The sequence below is a fragment of the Montipora capricornis genome, chromosome 12 (assembly GCF_036669925.1).
Source record: "Montipora capricornis isolate CH-2021 chromosome 12, ASM3666992v2, whole genome shotgun sequence".
Classification (NCBI taxonomy): Eukaryota; Metazoa; Cnidaria; class Anthozoa; order Scleractinia; family Acroporidae; genus Montipora; species Montipora capricornis.
This window is the reverse complement of record NC_090894.1, coordinates 546,828-562,199: the sequence shown is the minus strand read 5'-3', so window position 1 is coordinate 562,199 and position 15,372 is coordinate 546,828. Positions and strand designations below refer to the sequence as shown.

General features: G+C 39.3%; 1 pseudogene; it reads left to right on the top strand.

Moving 5' to 3' along the window:
• Nucleotides 1-14,321: 14,321 nt before the first annotated feature.
• Nucleotides 14,322-15,372, top strand: part of LOC138027502 (uncharacterized) — a 1,196-nt pseudogene continuing 145 nt past the window's right edge.

Sequence of the window (15,372 nt, the reverse complement as noted above, 5' to 3'; positions counted from 1 at the left end):
TCAACAAATTTTCAAGACCTGCACTGATGCCATTAACATATTAATAATTAAGTAACACGATAAAATAAAGCCTGAATATCTTCCTGAAATCATACCTATAGTGAAAAGTAACCATTATTTTTTGAAAACAAAAAGTTTCTTCGCGCAAATTGAACATGGGAAATATCATCCTGTGCATTTAATATTGTGCGGAGATTTAAAATAATGAGACATTTCTGTTATTTATCAATTGAAGATTGTACCGGCAAATTGAATAACTTCACAAAATATCAAGACCTGCCAACAACGTCAGCCCAGGATGTTGAAGTGTTCACCATTGATGGAAGTTTGTTTATGGCCTTCGCTCAGTTTGGTGAGGCTACCCCCGGTAAATATAATTACAAGGTGGATTCTTACATCTACAAACTAAACGAGTCGGCTGGAAATTTTACGCTTCACCAGACCATAAACACCACTGGAGCACGCGACATCGAATACTTTATGATCGCTGATAAACATTACATTGCTATCGCCAATCTTTGGGATGGAAATACTTACAATCTAAATTCTTCCGTTTTCCAGTGGAATGGACACAGTTTCGAGCTTTGGCAGAACATTTCAACATCCGGAGCAACCAGTTTTAACTTCTTTCAAATACATTCGGAACTGTTCCTTGCAGTCACGGATTCTTACGATGGAAATTCTTCCCGTATAAACTCATCCATCTACAAGTGGAAAGACAATAAGTTTGAGGAGTTACAGGAAATAAGAACAGACGGCGTGGAGGCAAGTACAGTGTTAACAATACACAAAGACACATTTATTGTTTTTGCAAATTGGAACGATTCGGATTCTTCCCATTCTTCAGACGTGATGAAATGGTCGGGGAAGAAATTTATCGACCCGAAATTCCCTCAGATCTTTGGCCACGAAGTCTGGGATCTCAAGTCCTTCACAATCGACGATACTGTATTCCTTGCATTTGCGACATGGTCTGCTGGAATTGTGATTTACAAGTGGGACGGTGAAAAGTTTGTTAATGCGAATCAAACTTTTTCAAAACCACGTGACGTTTGGAGCGTGCATACGTTTACGATGTGTGGTCAAACGTTCCTGTGCGCGACCGGTTTGTTATCGAGTGAGTTGGTTTTGTATGTGCACTCGGAATCTAAGTTTATGGCAATGTATCAAGACATTGAGAACAAGTATTCTCCAAAAAGTGTGACGTCATTCGAACATAAAGGTCACACTTACCTAGCAGTAGCAAACACCCTGGGGAACAACAGCATCGTGTATAAGTCAGGTTTAAAGTGATTCTAAGATAAAATAAATGTAAAAAGGCTTTGGAGTGTAACTTTGTCAAAGATTTATCAAATAGGACGACCAAACTTCATATGAACTGAATTACGTGTTCGTCAGTCATGAAAATCAACTGATAATTTGAAGCTGCTTTTTGTGGCCTCAACACTTGGCTTTTAATGCCAAACGCAAACTTACACAATCAAACTTTACTCGTTTGTGTGTGAAGAAAGTCAAGGCTGTTTTTAAGTGGAGATCTTTTTACGAGAGATAATGATCATTTTATCAGTTTTTTGTCATTTAGAATTGTCCCAACGGGTGAGGTGGAAATATTCTTAAACTTGACTTTCATTTATTAACAATCACCTGGGGCGGATCCAGGTTTTGACGAAGGGAGGTTCGGATAAACGCCCGCCGAAGGCGGTAGCCCCTAGGGGGGTCCGGGGGCATGTTCCCCCGGATAATTTTTAATTTTAGGGCCTCTGAAATGCGATTTCCAGCATTTTCAGGGGCAATTTGAAGTGGTTTAATTGGTCAAAAGACTCATTATCTTCGCTGGTCTCTGATCTAGGGAAGAAAGTTATGATATCTCAGTTTTAAATCGATTGGTGAAACAACTCTCGAGAAATCAGCACTGTCTGCTTGCTAGAATTAAGCGTACTTGCGTAATAGACTAATCTATTAATGCTTACCTTGCTGATGACGGTCCGAAAAACCGGTGAATTTGTGGTTACTTTGTCCTCTTCGACATATTAAATCGTGAGTTGACGTTGAGGAACGTTGAAGTAAATTTTCTCTTTAAAATACTCCCAGCGCAATCTTTGACTCACTGAGAGAACGATCCACAACTCTGATTTCCAAAGAACGTCGTGGCTTTACGCAATGCCGCCGGCGAATTGGAACGATTGGCAGATTTGGCATAAACTGTCAGTTTTGGCGGGACTTGTAAGCGTTAATAAGCAGTAATTTTATAGCTCAAGCGGACGTTCTAGAGGCCATTTTCAACTAGGCACAAATTTGTCTTGTTTTTATTGCTGTTTTCGCGTACAAAGACACAAAGAAATCTCATTTTCAAAAGATATATTTATTAGCTGAGTTGGTTCACTATTTTTTTAACCACGCGTTTGATATACGTTTTTACGTTCAGTTTAGGGGGTTCGACCGAACCACCCCCAGTAGATCCGCCCCAGAATCACTTTGAGGTTTTTGCTTAATTCCTCTAACCCTGTAAACAAATAATCTCCGTTCACACGCATAGTTCAGTTTAATTGAACCCGTCATCGGGTGGAGTAATTTAAACAAGCATGAAGTATCACACACTACGTATCAACTCTCATGATAGTTATTAATATTACGATTAATGATGTTAACGAGTAAAATCCAAGGTTATGTCCTTGAGTATGTCCGGGTAGTGTTGTTTATAGAACTGTGCGTAAAAGAGCGAAGAGATCAAGACTACTAGAGTTTGACAATTTGAGAAGACTGATCAGTTCCATTTCGTAACTTTTCGATATATTCTCTTTGCCTTTCTCAAAGAGGAACTATACAAAATGCATTTGCAATTAATCAAAATGAACACAATGGCGTTCTGTGCCATGTCAAAAGAATGTGTTAGATGCTTTAGACAGAAAAAATACACCACCAATGTTTTATCTTTTGACAGAATGCTAGTTTGATAGTTCTTAGCCAATTCTTTCAAATCCAATAGCCCAATTTCGATATATTAAAGTTCAGTTTTAGAAAAAAAAAGGTATCACGAAACTCATACAAATCCTTCTTTTTGTTCCCCAGAACCGCAATATAACGAAATTACAACAGGACGCCCATGATCATGGGTTCCTGATCACAATTTAAGTACTGCATGAACAACTGTAAAATTTTAAATATGACCAAAGAATCTACAGTCGATCCGAACAGTTCCAGTTGGGAGCAAACCAATCTGTTGATCTCTGTTGTGTGTGTGACAACAAGGGAGTACCCCAGCTAATATTCTAGGCGAGACTTCAACCTGCAATTTCAGGATTTCAATTCAGGCACATCAGCCAGTCATAAAAGAGGCCTCCGGCATAAGCTCATGGCTAAGAACACGTTTCGATAAAGTGTGTAATTGCTAAGATTCTAGAGTTTGCGAAATACTCCGGTGATCTTCAATAATTACAAGGGTAGCTCACTTGGTGTGAGGTAATAGACAAATCGAACTCCACTGCTAGGAGATATGTACACCAGATTTAAGCAAAGTTCAAAATCTCAGTTTCCTTGAGTTACAAAGTATCGACAATTTGTAGAATCGACGATAATTTTACGATGTAACAGCAGTAGTAGTACAAGTAGATTTGTAGCGATGAGTAGTGAAAGTAGCAGAACAGTAGTAGCGGTGGTAGTAATGGTGATGGGTTCGAATTCGGTCGACGACTCACGCCAAAAGATAGCTTGATAGGATGATATCCATTGATAGATTATAGCAACTAGTAGATTCTACCATCGCTCAACAATAATAGCTTGATAGGATATCCATTGATAGATTATAGCAACTAGTAGATTCTACCATCGCTCAACAATAATAGCTTGATAGGATATCCATTGATAGATTATAGCAACTAGTAGATTCTAACATCGCTGAACAGTAATAGCTTGATAGGATGATATCCATTGATAGATTATAGCAACTAGTAGATTCTACGATCGCTCAACAATAATAGCTGAATATACCTTAAGAGTGCGCAATTTTATAATAATGCCTTAAGTGAATACAACTAAGGAGTTGTTACCCTTTAAAATACTATTTATAATCACCAGAAAATTCGTGAGAAAAACAAAAATAGAAAAGTAGGCGTTTCAAAACTAACATATAGATATGTACTAACTGCTCGTCGAAATCATAAGATAGCACGCGTAAAAGCGGTAACATTGCAAAATAGTCAATAATAATTATGTATGGGGAACTACAACAGGTTGCAAAATTAGTGAGACACTCCCGTTAAAAAAACACCTTTTTAGCTTTCAATACCCACTGGATCTAGAACTTCCAACCTTTCCCACTTCCCCCCGCCCCTCTCCCCTTTTCAAGGTTAATTGTTCACGTTTCCAGCACTTTTTTGTTCTGCTAACAAAAATTGATAATCGGGGGTAGGGGGAGGGGGGCTGCAGTGTGTGAGGAAAATTGGGTAAGTCAATAACGTCCCAAGAAGGTGAAGTGCGTCTGTTAATTTTCAAACCTTTTGTTGCATAGGATCCTCAGTTGTGCACCACTTATTAATAATATTGTATGATATTGAAAATTGTATACTGACCATTTTAAGGACGGTGCCTACCATTGTTACAGGGGTAGCTCACTTGGTGTGAGGTAATAGACAAATCGAACTCCACTGCTAGGAGATAATTATGTACACCAGATTTAATCAAAGTTCAAAATCTCAGTTTCCTTGAGTTACAAAGTAACGACAATTTGTAGAATCGACGAGAATTTTACGATGTAACAGCAGTAGTAGTACAAGTAGATTTGTAGCGATGAGTAGTGAAAGTAGCAGAACAGTAGTAGCGGTGGTAGTAATGGTGATGGGTTCGAATTCGGTCGACGACTCACGCCAAAAGATAGCTTGATAGGATGATATCCATTGATAGATTATAGCAACTAGTTGATTCTACCATCGCTTAACAATAATAGCTGAATATACCTTAAGAGTGTTCCGGGTTCGGGCCCTGGCCGAGGACATTGTGTTGTGTTCTTGGGCAAGACACTTTACTCCCCCGGTGCCTCTCTCCACCCAGGTGTATAAATGGGTACCGGCGTAATGCTGGGGGTAATCCTGCGATGGACTAGCATCCCATCCAGGGGGGAGTTAAAAACACTCCTATTCGCTTAATGCTACGGAAACCGGGTATAAGCACCGGCGTGTTGGGTCATTGGCTCGGAAAGCGCTTACCTATACCTTAAGAGTGCGCAATTTTATAATAATGCGTAAGTGAATAAAACTAAGGAGTTGACTAAAAGCGTGCACTCTACAGTTTTCTTAACTCCCTCGCGGAACATGTAAAAGCTATCGATAAGCATGAAACCGCAAATTCCTAAGGAAATTGTAATATCAAAGCACATTTACCCTTTGAGATACTATTTATAATCACTACAAAATTCGTGAGAAAAACAAAACAGGAAAAGTAGGCGTTTCAAAACTAACATGTAGATATGTACTAATTGCTCGTCGTAATCATAAGATAGCACGCGTAAAAGTAGTAACATTGCAAAATAGTCAATAATAATTATGTATGGGGAACTACAACAGGTTGCAAAATTAGTGAGACACACCCGTTAAAAAAACACCTTTTCTAGCTTTCAATACCCACTGGATCTAGAACTTCCAACCTTTCCCACTTCCCCCCCCCCTCCCCCTACCTCTCCCCTTTTCAAGGTTAACTGTTCAAGTTTTCAGCATTTTTTTGTGCTGCTAACAAAAATTGATAAGGGGGGAGGGGACTGCAGTGTGTGAGGAAAATTGGGTAAGTCAATAACGACCCAAGAAGGTGAAGTGCGTCTGTTCATTTTGAAACCTGTTGTTGCATAGGATCCTCAGTTGTGCACCACTTATTAATAATATGGTATGATATTGAAAATTGTATACTGACCATTTTAATTAAGGACGGTGCCTACCATTGTTATTGTGCATACGTTCTGCGAATCTTGAGATACCCGGCTTTCCTATCGGTGATGCTCACTAATACAGGGATATTTTTGCGCGGTTTAAAACTATCCGGAGAAAGTAAATCTTAGTAAGTACTCTTGGTATCCGAAAAAAAAATTGGGGGGGGGGGGGTAACCATGCATTTTATGGAGATAATTAACCTTCAGTTTGAGAAGTTATTTCATGAATTATCTTTGAAAAATGCGTGGTTACCCCCAATTTTCTTTTTGGATTTCAATAACACTTCTTAAGATTTACATTTCCTATATAATCATAAACGTGGGCAAAAATATCTTTGAATTAGTAGGCACCGTCCTTAAACATACTTATTACGAAAACACGACAAAAGTGTTATTAAAAATTAGGTATGGCGTTTTTGTTAACTGCTATGAGTCATTCTTTGTTTCTAGTGAGAATTAAAAAGTAAATAAAACGAGTTATAAAGTAACTTTTGTTGTTGTTTTTCGTTTACCTATGAATGTGTAGTAACCTTGATTTTCATAAAAAACTTCCTCCGTCGACAACTGCCAAGTTTTTTTCCTCCATAGTCCTCTTTATGTATGTATATCTTCCGTTCGAGCGTTTTGTTTTACTTGACTGTCAGAGTGACTTGCATAATTTTCGACTGCAGAGACCATAAAGTGCCTGGTTCTAGTGAGAGATTGATTGTGTCGCCCTTCGAGCAAATAAAAATGACGGCGGTAAAGCTGGGCAGGTACAAAACTCAGGTCAAAGGTCATTGTTTTACCAATGCAGAAACAACCCTAACCGTTTACAAATGTTAACATTTGCCCCAAAAACGTTTGTTTAGGACTAATTAGGCCTAAGGTTAGCTTTAATGGTTGCTTAGGATACGTTGTCTTTGCAAAATAATGACTTGCGACCTGGACCTGTGACCTGTGTTTTGTACCTGCCAGGTAACACTTTCTTGGGGATAATTCTTACGTGACGTCAAGGCGATGTTGGTGTCCCAGACTACTCTAGGAACTGAGTTGGAGAGGTCTTTCCATTCGACCAAATACTTCGAAAAAACCGGGTAAGGAATCGGATGGTATAGAAATATCCCGGAAACAAATTTCGAGAATTTGGGTATATCTCGTGAAGTGGTCCTAAAGGTTCCGGAATTCTGGAACAACTCCAGCGAGCGGCCAACCGGAAAATGCTGCCCCAATTGCCAGATGAAATTACCGAAATTTTTAATGAAAAGCGCTCGAGTCTTTTGGAAACGTTTTCTCGTGTTTTGAGATTTTCGAAAATTTAAGGTAGCTCCGAATCGCCTCGCTATTTCTCTGATTTCACGCGATTTCAGTGGTGTCCTTGGTTTCTTTGTTTCTACTATTTGTGGCAATATCAATCAGTATCTCTCCATATTTCCAATACGCTTTTATTTTCTCACAATGAGCCTGGGCTGCCTGCAACGAGTTTAGATTCCCAGAAGCAGGTCAATTCTCAAAAATTGTCAATAATTCATAACACGAAACAAGATTATTAATACCGTTTAAGTAATTTAATATAAATTAATTATAATTACACACCTCAAATTAGTATAATATTCAGCTTTTTAGCTACTGACGTAAAAAACCGCTTTGCATACTTTTTACTTTCCTTTCACTTCATTTCCTTTCTAGTCTGCTACACAGCCGTTTTTAGTGTCGTCACGCAACGCTCCTCCCCACTAACTCCCCATTAGCGGGGAGGAGCGTCGCGTGACGACATTAAAAACGGCTGTGTAGCAGACTATTTCCTTTCTTGTTTTTGGTCAGAACAGGGATTGACGTCAGTACCAGAAAAAAATCTAAATTCTTGAAATTCACTGTGTGTGGCCTACCTTCCAAGACACAGTAAAGCGTTTTCATTCCTCAGTGTGATCGACAGCCTTTTCTGTTAAGTCAGACAGAAATCAGAAAACTGATGTCTCATATAAATTAAGCCTGGTTTACACTGCGACATAAGCATAAGCATAACGAAGTTCACACTTGTTGCATAAGCATAAAAGAAGTGACATGCGCAAGCGCAGTTAGCTCCAGAAAAAAAATTCACAGGAGAAATGGGACGAGCCACGTTCCAAAATGGCGGACGGTCTTGTGACTTGTGCTTATGTTAATGTTGCACCGCTTTGCACAATTATTAATGTGACATAGAAGCATAAACATAAGCAAAAGAAATTGGAAACGATTCCTTTTTCTTATGCTTATGTTACTCCCAGTTTACACAGCTGATACTTATGCTTATGCTAGCCTTATGCTTATGTCACATTGTGAAGCAGGCTTTAGTAATACGTATTTTAACCTGGTTTTCAAGTGACGTCATCGCCGCAATGTCGGTGGACCAAAAACAAAAGATCTGTCATTAGCTCCTTTTGTTCTTCCACCAGCAATTGTACATTGCAGCATTGTTATCTGTGTCTCTAGAGATTGGTTGCAAACCATCAATACACGGTCACTTTCGTCTTCTCAAAGATGCGTCCTTTTATGAACGAGACATGTGACAATAATAGTGGCCGGGTATTCTAGAATGCGAGAGAGATTTTCTGATGTGTCCCTTTGCCTGGTATTTCTTTTGTCCTTCTATGACCACATAGAAAGAAAACAATACGCATACTAGCAAAAGCATCTTGACGCAATATGAACACAGTAAGTAGACGCGACACGAACTTAGCAGTCGTTTCGCACAACTTTCAGAGATATTGTAAAATTTCAGGAGGTCAAACCAAGACTTTTTAACTTGTTGTTTTAAACAGAAACGTTCAATTCCTCGGAAACTAGCCTCGCATTTGCTGGTCATAATTTACACGGGCAACAAAGTTCTCTTTACTTACGCTCACTATTTGGGCGCTATAGCACAACTATGGTAGTGCCGAAGAAAACTGACGTCACTTTGAAATTAAACATCTGCGCCTTCGTGGCAGTCCGTCTTGGTCGCACTTTACAATGTTGACGTTGTCGCCAAATCGTTACATTTAGCAATTTCAAGTAACTTGTTGTTTTGCGCAAGACGAGACGATGTGAAAAGCGTGCCGCACGTGTGCACGTGCGCACGTGGAGAACGATTTTTTTTCTTAAAATTCTTTACCAATAAATCCTTGTGAGTGCCTTTTCAGTCTACGTTGTCGAGGCGTTCTATCAGTGGGTAAAGAAACAATTTAATATTCTTTGATTGGGAATCTTGGCGTCTGGAGCAGACTTGTGTCAGAACGTGTAGCATGCATGTTTGATGACGTTTGTTCAACATTTTTTGTGGGAAGAATGTTTTGATTTCGATCAAACATTTTGTCAAACATCAAACAAATGTGTAAGCGTGTAGCCACCTTTTCAACAATAAATACCCAAATAAATTTTCAGAAAAATTCCTATCTGAAGTTAACTTCACAGATAGAGAGAGGTCACTTGAAAACAAAGACAACAGCACACAAAAGAAAATATTGCCTTTTGTTACACAATACCACCCGGCTTTACCTTACCTTAAGATCATATTTATGGGAAATGGCACCTTATTCAAAACCAACCACACCTTAGAGAAGTATTTAAGGAGCCACCCATACTATCATATCGCAAAGGAAAGTCGTTAAAAGACACCTTAGTCAGAGTTAACTTTTGAACGCATAGATTTTAGAATCGCTTGCGAATGGCAGGAGTCGCGCAGGCCCGTCAACACTTTTTCAACAATGGTAAGTAATGCCCGTTCAAGACCTATTAAAATCTCCATTCAATTCCACGCACAAACAGTCCTAAATTACTCAAAGCACAATTGAATATCTCCCTTCCCTCGGGAGCATTTCTACCATTTAGGTGAACTAGTAAATCTCCCTTCAATAGCCCATTTCTGAGTTGCTGTTTGTCTTGGTTTTAAAGCGAGTCCTTGTGCACAACCATTCAAATGCAAATGAGAGATGTATTTTCATGGAAATCAAACTTATTATCACTTAAATGGTTTAGCAGCAACACTCATTTTGAACCAGAGGCAAACAGCAACTTGAAAATGGCCTATTCCAGACACGAAACATCGTTAAAGTGCCTATGAAGTAAAAAATATCTTTTGCTTCCTTTAGAGACCTTTCAGAATGATGAAGAATAGTGGTTTCTCTGTTCCAGAGAAATTCAAGTTTTTGTTCAAAAATTGATGATGTCACAAACTATCCACATGACTGTAATAAATCACAAAATTGAGAATATCTCCGAAAATATTGCATGGGTGTTTTTTAAACTTGGTAGCAGTAATCTACGTCAAGCAAGGCACAAAATGATATCCTCTAATTTTGCTGCTGTGTCTATTTAATGCAGGATTGAAATTTGTCATTTATTGTCGTAATGAGACATGTTCAGTCTATAAAATAAGCAAAAGATTTTACTTCATAGGCACTTTACATTACGGCAAGCATACTTGAACATCTCCCTTCCCCTTGGCAGCATTTCTACTATTTAGGTAAACTACAATCCTGGACAAAAGTGTTGGGAAGGTAGCTTCACTTTAGAGATAATCCCCTTCCCCCTTATCAATGTTGGATTTTCCACAACAAAAGTGGTGACTTTTCCTCCAACATTGAATATGGGGAAATGGGAGGAAGGATGGGGGGGGGGGGGGGGGGGGGGGCGTCACAAGAGCTTGGTATTTCCAAAATAGTACAGCCAATAGTTAGACTAATCGACTTGACCACGATTGTAGTAAGATGGCCTCGACCGAGGCGCTTGTTGCGCGGACGACTAAGGGGCCGATACCAACATAAACCTCGGAGGTGGCTGTAATAAACTGCAACTATAGTTTTTATTTATATGCAGCAGCTTTTACTAATTTGCAGCAATTACACTTTTTAGTTATTTGCAGCAACTTTTAATAATTTGCAGCAACTCTACTTTTTATGTATTTGCAGCACTAACTATCGTTTTTATTTATTTGCAGCAAGTTTTGTTAATTTTCAGCAACTATTTTAATTCGTATTGCATTTTTTTTTTATTTGTTGCCACTTTTTAAAATTCGTAGCGATATCTTTAATTTGCAGCATGTCCCTTGTGGGCCACCGTAGAACAGAGATCGACGTCAGTACCAAAAAAAAATCTAACTTCTTCAAATTCACTGCGTGTGTGGCCTACCTTCCAAGAGAAAGTAAAAGGTTTTCATTCTTCAGTGTTTTCGACAGCCTTTTCTGTTAAGTCAGAGAGAAATCAGAAAACTGATGTCTCATATAAATTAACCCTGGTTTACACTGCGACATAAGCATAAGCATAACGAAGTTCACACTTGTTCCATAAGCATAAAAAATGTGACATACGCAAGCGCAGTTAGCTCCAGCAAAAAAAATTCACAGGAGAATGAGACGAGCCACGTTCCAAAATGGCGGACGGTCTTGTGACTTGTGCTTATGTTAATGTTGCACCGCTTTACACAATTATTAATGTGACATAGAAGCATAAGCGTAAGCAAAAGAAATTGGAAACGATTCCTTTTTCTTATGCTTATGTTACTCCCGGTTTACACAGCTGATACTTATGCTTATGCTAGCCTTATGCTTATGTGACATTGTGAACTAGGCTTCAGTAATACGTATATTAACCTTGGTTTTCAAGTGACGTCATCGCCGCAATGTCGGTGGACGAAAAACAAAAGATCTGTCATTAGCTCCTTTTGTTCGTCCACCAGCAATTGTACATTGCAGCATTGTTATCTGTGTCTCTAGAGATTGGTTGCAAACCATCAATACACAGTCACTTTCGTCTTCTCAAAGATGCGTCCTTTTATGAACGAGACATGTGACAATGGTGGCCGGGTATTCGAGAATGCGAGAGAGATTTTCTGATGTGTCCCTTAGCCTGGTATTTCTTTTGTCCTTCTATGACCACACAGAAAGAAAAGAATACGCATACTAGCAAAAGCACCTTGACGCGATATGAACATTGTAAGTAGACGCGACACGAACTTAGCAGTCGTTTCGCACAACTTTCAGAGATATTATAAAATTTCAGGAGGTCAAACCAAGAGTTTTACACTCGTTGTTTTAAACATAAACGTTCAATTCCGCGGAAACTAGACTCGCCTTTGCTGGTCATAATCTACACGGGCAACAAAGTTCTCTTTACTTACCCTCACTATTTGGGCACTTTAGCACGATGATGGTAGTGGCGAAGAAAACTGACGTCACTTTGAAATTAAACATCTGCGCCTTCGTGGCAGTCCATCTTGGTCGCACTTTACAATGTTGGTAGCAACGCTGTTCAAGAAAATGTTGACGTTGTCGCCCAATGGTTACATTTAGCAATTTAGAGTAACTTGTTGTTTAGCGCAAGACGAGACATGATGTGAAAAGCGTGCCGCACGTGTGGAGGTGCGCACGTGGAGAACGATTTTTAAAAAAAAATTCTTTACCAATAAATCCTTGCGCGTGGCTTTTCAGTCGACGTTCCTGAGGCGTTCTATCACTGAGTACAGAAACAATTTAATATTCTTTAATTGGGAATCTTGGCGTCTGGAGCAGACTTGTGTCAGAACGTGTAGCATGCATGTTTGATGACGTTTGTTCAACATTTTTTGTGGGAAGAATGTTTTGATTTCGATCAAACATTTTGTCCAACATACAAGAAATGTGTAAGCGTGAAAAATTCCTATCTGAAGTTAACTTCACGGATAGAGAGAGGTCACTTGAAAACAAAGACAACAGCACCCAAAAGAAAATATTGTTTTGTTGTTACACAATACCACCCGGCTTTACCTTACCTTAAGAACATATTTATGGGGAAATGGCACCTTATTCAAAACCAACCGCACCTTAGAGAAGTATTTAAGGAGCCACCCATACTATCATATCGCAAAGGAAAGTCGTTAAAAGACACCTTAGTCAGAGTTAACTTTTAAAGGCATAGATTTTAGAATCGTTTGCGAATGGCAGGAGTCGCGCAGGCCCGTGAACACTTTTTCAACAATGGTAAGTAATGCCCGTTCAAGACCTATTAAAATCTCCATTCAATTCCACGCACAAACAGTCCTAAATTACCCCAAGCACACTGATTGAATATCTCCCTTCCCTCGGCAGCATTTCTACCATTTAGGTGAACTAGTAAATCTCCCTTCAATAGCCCATTTCTAAGTTGCTGTTTGTCTTGGTTTCAAAGCGAGTCCTTGTGTACAACCATTCAAATGCAAATGAGAGGTGTATTTTCATGGAAATCAAACTTATTATCACTTAAATGGTTTAGCAGCAAGACTCATTTTGAACCAGAGGCAAACAGCAACTTGAAAATGGCCTATTCCAGACACGAAACATCGTTAAAGTGCCTATGAAGTAAAAAATATCTTTTGCTTCCTTTAGAGACCTTTCAGAATGATGAAGAATAGTGGTTTCTCTGTTCCAGAGAAATTCAAGTTTTTGTTCAAAAATTGATGATGTCACAAACTAGACACATGACTGTAATAAATCACAAAATTGAGAATATCTCCGAAAATATTGCATGGGTGTTTTTTAAACTTGGCAGCAGTAATCTACGTGAAGCAAGCCACATAATGATATCCTCTAATTTTGCTGCTGTGTCTATTTAATGCAGGATTGAAGTTTGTCATTTATTGTCGTAATGAGACATGTTCAGTCTATAAAGTAAGCAAATGATTTTACTTAGGCACTTTACATAACGGCAAGCATACTTGAACATCTCCCTTCCCCTTGGCAGCATTTCTACTATTTAGGTAAACTACAATCCTGGACAAAAGTGTTGGGAAGGTAGCTTCACTTTAGAGATAATCCCCCTCCCCCTTATCAATGTTGGATTTTCCCCAACAAAAGTGGTGACTTTTCCTCCAACATTTAACATAGGGAAATGGGAAGTGGGGGTGGGGGGGGGGGGGGGGCGTCACAAGAGCTTGGTATTTCCAAAACAGTACAGCCAATAGTTAGACTAATCGAATTGACCACGATTGTAGTAAGATGGCCTCAATCGAGGCTCTTGTGGCGCGGACGACTAAGGGGCCGATACCAACTTAAACCTCGGAAGTGGCTGTAATAAACCTACCCTTTAGGAATTGCTCTCAGCATTTCACTCGTAGGATTCCGATGTGAAGTAAAGTGTAATTCAAAGTTGCCGTTTTCTGACAGTGAGTCAATTTCGTCGGTCATTTCCTGTTGGCGTTCTTCACTTGATAAAAACAGGCAACTTCGACTAAAGATTACAACCTGCTTTCCCTTGAATTCTTCTGCCATCTTAAAAGTTTCTATTGAAACAATAAAGTTTAAAACAAAATATTTTGGAAGGAAAAATTGTCACTCCCTATCGAGAGAGAAAAAAACATGGTAAGCTATCATTTGTGCATGCGTGGTGGAGTGGCACTAGGGGTGTCATCGGCTTCAGTCTTACACGAAGTACTACCCTAACTGCTGCCGTTAACAACATGGCGGGCATACAACAGTGTTGGAGTTATGATGATTTTGATCTTGATGACGATGTTTTCGTTTCTCTTGAAGAAGCCATAAGAAAAAAAGAAGAAAGCTACTTCGGTAACCCGAAGCATTACATGCTATTTTCTGGAGCTGCAATGGGAAGTGATACCTATTGGCAAACTGATTAGGCGCCAAATACGGGGTTCGCGTGAAGGCATTTTCCTTCAAGACTCATGGCAGGAATGCTTGTGGTAGAGTTGTTCTGTCCGATGAACAATTACAACAGGCTGATGACTTCTTACACATGGCAAACAAAACTTTAAAACGACATTTTCCGACTGGGAAACCCTATGTAAATAATTTACTTCGAAGGAACTGGCACCAAGTCAAGGATACCAGTGCAGTGTTTGCAATTGGAAAAATTAGCGTCCACGGGAATATAGTTGAGGGCGGCACTGGGTGGGCTGTGCAGATGGCTGTGGACGCCAGGAAACCCGTTTACGTGTTTGACATTGTCAACAGTGAGTGGAAAATATATGACTATGGCAAGAAGAAGTTTTCAATTTTTAAGACTGTGCCGAGACTGTCCTTAAATTTTACTGGAATCGGCACAAGAGCATTGCCTGAGAATGGGAAAGCTGCCATTGAAAAAGTATTCCAAGAAACGTTTGGGAAATCGCCAAGATAGGAGTTACAAATTATATAGTGTTACCTACATGTAGTAATGTATATAATCCCTCACTTATAATTACAGTGATATGAGTGTGCCAATCAGCAAGTTTAGTTTGCAGGTCAAATCACAGGTCACTGTTTTTCCAGTTTGTAACCACTCCTAATGCGTTTGTAGTTCTAAGATGAGCACTAAAAGCTATATTGAGGTAAAGTTTAGGCCAAAGATTAGCATTAGGAAAGTGTTAGCCTAGGGTTCTTTCAGTATTGGCAAAACAATACTTGTGATTGGATCTGTGAAATACACTTACTTTTGATTGTAGAAGACAGTTATAGGGTAGTGTCCATTGAGATCCCCAAGTGATCTCCTTCCACTTCAACCACTCGGTCTGA